Here is a 6,000-nt window from a genome sequence, read left to right on the forward strand (position 1 = left end):
TTAATGCAATAATTTGAAGATCCCAACAGAATAAATTCTCTCATTAGGATAAGGGATTTGGCTATGGAGTAGAACAACAGAGTCAGAGCACACTAAGCTATCATGTCTCTCACTCTCTCTCTCCAGCATGTTGAATCCTTGCAGGTTTGAATTAGATTACTAATTTTGAGGCTGTCCTTCCCCACTGTTCTATTTCATGATGCCTTGCCTTCTTGAAAGCACTAACTGATTTCCTGAATTCATGAGAATACAGACACACACACACGCACACACACACCTCTGTCTCCTCTACATCTGTGCACTGAGTATTTGTTTAAATAGTTTAGATTTTTTATCAACAATTAAAAAAAATAAACAAGATAAAAACAAATAAACATGCAAACAAAAAAAACAGGAAAACACTCGTTTTGTTAATATACAAGGTAATTAATACCCAAACAACAATTATTATTATTATTTTTTTTACATTAAAGACAAAACATTCTGTGAACATTGTAAAAATGGGTATAGGATGGCTGTTGTTCACTTCACACTGATTTCCTATTAGATCCAAATCATCCACAAAAATCAAAATGTTACCCAAACCATTTCAATTATACTTTGTGTCTTTTAATATATGTGTTATTCTATCTAGTGGAAGAATTGACATTATTTATCTTATCCTGTGGGTAATATTTGGCCTCTGAGTGTTTCTCCCACCCAACAAACACGTCACAATTAGCTCTTTGGCATTCAAACAACTGAGGTTCATTAATTGTTCTTCATTTTAATTGTAGTCGTGTCCTCCTGGCTACAAACAGAAAAGAAATAGCTTGAGGTTTAGTGGAATTTCTTTTGAAATCATTTTAGCATATATCACTCCGACCCATTCCAAAAATGTTTTAATCTTTCTGCACTGTCACAGTAAAAGCACTTCTTGAGCCTCTTTTAGTGCATAGATCCCTTTTCACTTTGTGGTTTGATCTGAAATGTGAACTAAAATACTATGTCCATCATTATCTGTGCACCACTAAGCTACATGTACCTTTAACATCTAGTCTATGTTGGGACTGGGGTTGAAACATTCAGAGAAAATGGCACAATCAAAATCATAAAAGGAGATACCAATAAGGAAGTGTGACACTTTCTGTTCCCTATCTCAGTGGAACTGCGATTGGGTGGTCGATGAACCGATTAGATATGAATGATGTGAAAAACGGACACAACACACTTGCACAACAGTGACGTATTTGCCCTTTGAACAAAACCGAAGTAGGGCACAGAAACTCGGACATAGCACAGAAAGACAAACTTGACACATGTTATAAAGGGGAACTGACATCAGTTTTACAATACTCACTTAACATTATCTCAAGATGACTAAACCACTGTGTAAAACTACAGTGTGCAAAATTGATTCACACAGGGTTTTCATCTACAGTGCATCATTCCTAAGCTAAATGACATAACAGAAAAAAAGAAAAAAAATACTACAAATCGATGTGAATGGCATGCAGGTGCAATGTCATAATACGGGATTAAATTCCCGCGATCCATGCCTGAAATTGAGTGGGCAGGCTTCTTAAAATAAATCTTTACAAATGACACAGTTTAGCAGTCAAACACGGGTCTGCTTCCTCTCACTCATGCGCTCTACACACAAGAGATGACATCATATTGGGTCAGCTTGGGTTTTAGTGCTCAGCTTGCTATCTACATCTGCCATTTCGAGCGCGTCGTATTAGCCTACATTTACTTTTAACTACTGCCCATTTAATGGAGCACCGTCTCGTGTGCAGGTGAAGATGTCCGGTACAATTCAAGCCATGAATGACTTATATAATAAAACAATGAATGACGTACCGTTGTTGTCTTTGCATTAAATTAGTGCAGTCTAATCCTACAATCTAAATCCTAAAAACCCCCACAAAAACAGAACAAAACAGGGTGTGCAGATCATGATCGCCTGTGTAAAAAGGCTTCAGACAGACGTAGTAAAAGTATGCGTAGTGTCATGCATAGTGGACGTTACACTGTCTCAACCGAAAGCCATTGTAACCGTGCGTTGATAGTAAAAGCTCACTCACAACAATGTGCAATGGAAGGTACCACAGTCATTTTGGACGTGACGGATTCAAACGGACTGACACTCACACTGGGTGAGACTGCTAAAATAACACCAGGGACAAGTTTATACACCACCCAGCCACCTTGTCTGTTGCAAAAAAAAACCCCAAACGTTCACTTCACTACAAGCTGTCATTCGTTTGCTCAGCATACTCACCCCCCGAGGAACAAACCAAACAGCAAAGCTTCTTCTTCGTCAGTTCACAACGTAAAAAAAATACCCACAATTCAGCCTAGGCTTAAAAAAAGGTGCAATAACGAGCAAACGTGCACACTTCGTTAAAGCCGTTAAAAAGCAAACCTACGCACTTAACCCCAGCGAGCTGATGCTTGTCTCCGTACTCACCACCTCTGAGTTGCGTTCAAACAACAAGCCGAACAACGTCGAAAACAGGCGATGGTAGTCATTACCAACTTCAGGTGCAACCTAATCGACACTACTACTCCTTTGTATCCACTTTTACCGCTTTGACATTTAGCTACAGAAGCTCAGCCGTTGAGCCAGGAGGAAGTGTCATTTTCAGTTCTCAGCGCGCGAGGCTTTTAGCACGAGCTGTTAACCGTTACAGTGGATGGGGACAAACGTTGACAGCAGCGCAACAGCAGAGTGAAAAAACTACTCACCTTTTGTAAAATTCGTCCTTGGTGAAAAGCGTACGCACTTCAGGGTTATTTTGTCCGACTCTAGAGATTTCGCTGTGACTTCTCGAAGTGCTGTCAGTTGGTCTAGACTTCCTGAATGACGGAGCAGCAGGAGCACAACCCCTAGCCCGTGTTTGACAGGCACTCTGACAGACAGGCGGAAATAAAGTTGTCTCGTGTTGGGAACCGACCGCTGGAGGATGTGCGATCTGCTCGCTTGGTATTTTCCACAGAATATATATCTGACTGATTGTTTTGCGTGTACTTTATGCTCAGTTGTTTTGTCCGAATTCAATACAAATTTTTAAAGTATGAATCATTCTTACAGTGGCGCAGCATTCAAAAATAAAGATATTAATAAAGCTATTATTAAAAGTGAACGACCAACAATCCTTTACCCAATTTCCTTTGCAAATCATTAAAGATGCATGGACTGAGTCATCCCGATTCTGTTGCAACTTCAGAGATGGCAAGCCAGCTAGTCTGCTAAATATGCTCAGTACGATGATGCCACCTGCTGTTGTACTTTGGAAGTTTAACTGTAAAATTATTGAGTTTATTCTGCATCAGGGCCGTTTCCAGGAGTTTTTGCAATAGGATGGCCGGGGGAGCGGGGAGACCAATGAAAACCAGTGGGGGAGTAGGATGGGGCACAGGAAACCACAATATTTGATCCGAAACGAATTCCGCGTATTCACTAGCAAGGACCTCAACCTCAGATGCAAATGAAGAATATTTGCTGATAATGATTACTGGCTCCTGGCCTAACAGATTCCACTGATACCTTTTGGATGACAAACAGAGGAAAAATGGGAAGGGAGGGTGCGGCATGGAAATAAGGACATGTGTAGGCATAGATGTAAGGTGAGGAGAATGTGTGGATTGTAGTTTCACTCCTTAATATAAATGAACTCAAGTATTATAATTTTCAGGCTTATCCAGACCTGTTTCCTAATACAGACATTATGCCAGAAGTGGCACTTAAGAGTATAAAAATCTAGATCTGTTTAAACTAATTCCATTCTACTGAATAGCTGTTTTGTAATGTGGAGAAACAGGTATTCAGACCATCAATAAAAAAGTTGTATTCTTACTTATTTCCCCCAATAAATCAAAAGTTTTACTTTTGATTGTTTAAAAGGAACAGTGCATGTTAATGGACATCATATAGACATATAAAATGTAGACATGCCAGATTTTTTACCCAAAACTACTAATTTACATCATTACTACTTGGGCAGGTAACATGAAACTATTAAAAATATAGTAAAAATACAAACAGACCTGAAAACACAGATTGACAAACAATACATCATGTTAAGTTAAATGTGGTTTGCCATCAGCCATTGCTTGAGTTATGCCCTAAACATAGGATCTTTACAGTGTCTCTTTATTGTAACTGGTAAACTATTTAAACATTTATTTCTCTTTTCTCTTCTATAAATGTGAAGTGCCTTTCTCTTCTAGAGGTGGGCCTAGTAACACTCCCAACATCAATTCTTTGTTAATAAATTCATTTTAAGGCAGAATTAATTTAATTAATGTAAATGTATTTAGCATTACTGCCTATTAGTGCAAGCAAAAGTGCTTGCAGAATCATATGCTTTGTAACACTCATTCACAATTAATGATTTATTATTGTGTCACTTTGGTGTTGATTAATTTATCATATTCTGCTGGGTAACTTTATCTACAGTAGATTTATGTTTAGAAATCTGAAAAAATAATAACTAACTCAAGCTTTAAAATACATTTTATGGAGTAAAAAATACACTATATGTATAAAAGTATTCGGGCACACTTCCTAATTGTTCCTAATTCAGATGTTCTCAGTCCCATAGCCACAGGTGCACAAAACTCAAGCAGCCACGCTGAGTACACACAATGGCACAGCCTGCCTTTACATATATTTGTGAAAGAATGGGTCATTCAGTAAATTTGAGCATGCCTCTGTGGGAAGTCCATTTGTGAATTTTCTTCCATTCATTTATACCACTAAATGGTCTTGTTGCAAAGCCACACTAGCCAAAGTAACTCAGCCATACAGTGGTACACCATGTAAAGGTTACAAAGTGGGGTCACAAAGTGCTGAGGCACAGAGTTGCAACTCTCCCTTAGTATTAAAATCAAAACTGTGCATCAGGAGTTTCGTGGTATGGATTTCCATGGCCGCTTACCTCCTGCAGGTGCAGGTGGCCCAGTATTTTTGTCCATAAAATGTATAATATTTGCATTCAAAATATACTGGAGTAGAATGTCTCATGCTTTGATAAAGTTAAGTACCAAAGTGCATTACTGAAGTGCAAGCTGTCTTCGAGTAGAACTGGGCATTATATGATTAACAGTATTCTCGTCCACTGGCATCACTGGGGTCAAACTATCACTTTTAATGTCTGTCCAAGTACAACACTGAAGACACCACCTGATAAATTTGCTGTTAAAATGCTAACATTTCACCAATTATTTGACAGAATTATTTCACTAATTTAGTCAAATTCATATCTAATGACCAAAATAATGCCAAAATTATACCAAAATTAAGGATGTAAATGTCAACGTTAACCAAAAAAAAAAAAAAAAAAAAAACATACCAAATTTCCATAGACTCTCAATGAGAGATCGTTACTGAGCATATTCTGTTCATATAAAGTAAACTGCATTTTCCTAAAGTTTAGGTTTTCAACATAATACACTAAATACACCAAAAAAGGTTAATAGCAAACCATACGTTTTTGTTTCTTTGAATGCTTTTGTGTTTTTTTTGTTTTGTTTTGTCTGTTTATTTTTTTTTTAATTAAAAATTCGAGATTGTTTTGTTTTTTTTCAGCTGCCGTAGATTTTCTGTAAAATTACTATAGAAACACAAACACATTTTGTAGTTCTTTTGGTCACTACTGTTTATGTGTGAACACTGGGGCGGGGAAGAGGCAGCTGGCAGGGATCAGCAGTGGCATCAATGAAAAAAACTGGCGTTCACCAATCACCTTCCGATGCTAATCCTTAGAGTAGTGAAAAAAAAGAAACTTATTAACTATCCAAATATGATAGGAAATGTGCCTGTTTAGATTTTTTTTACCATATATTTCAAATCACTCATAGAAAACTTGGCCTCAATTAATTAGCGGTGACTGTTTCAAAGTTTTTGTGCTAGTTCTATTAAAAATTGCGATTAAATGTTTTATATGATTCGTTTATTATCGAAATTCTACCCAGGCATATTCTTGGACAGCTTGACACCCGGGGGTCCTACCA

At 37.6% G+C, this 6,000-nt stretch overlaps 1 protein-coding gene across 3 annotated transcripts in view; it reads right to left on the reverse strand.

The window, feature by feature from the left end:
- taok3a (TAO kinase 3a) overlaps nt 1-2,903 on the reverse strand; it is a 66,812-nt gene extending 63,909 nt beyond the window's left edge. The window contains exon 1 of one of the 3 annotated variants that reach the window (XM_063489416.1): nt 2,731-2,903. The gene's annotated coding sequence lies outside the window, so the exon portion shown is untranslated. Of the gene's footprint in view, nt 1-2,263; nt 2,389-2,452; nt 2,636-2,730 lie in introns of those variants that run through there. The other 2 variants (XM_063489417.1, XM_063489419.1) reach the window with 2 other exon arrangements.
- Nucleotides 2,904-6,000: the final 3,097 nt, after the last annotated feature.

Source organism: Pelmatolapia mariae, linkage group LG12, assembly GCF_036321145.2.
Source record: "Pelmatolapia mariae isolate MD_Pm_ZW linkage group LG12, Pm_UMD_F_2, whole genome shotgun sequence".
Classification (NCBI taxonomy): Eukaryota; Metazoa; Chordata; class Actinopteri; order Cichliformes; family Cichlidae; genus Pelmatolapia; species Pelmatolapia mariae.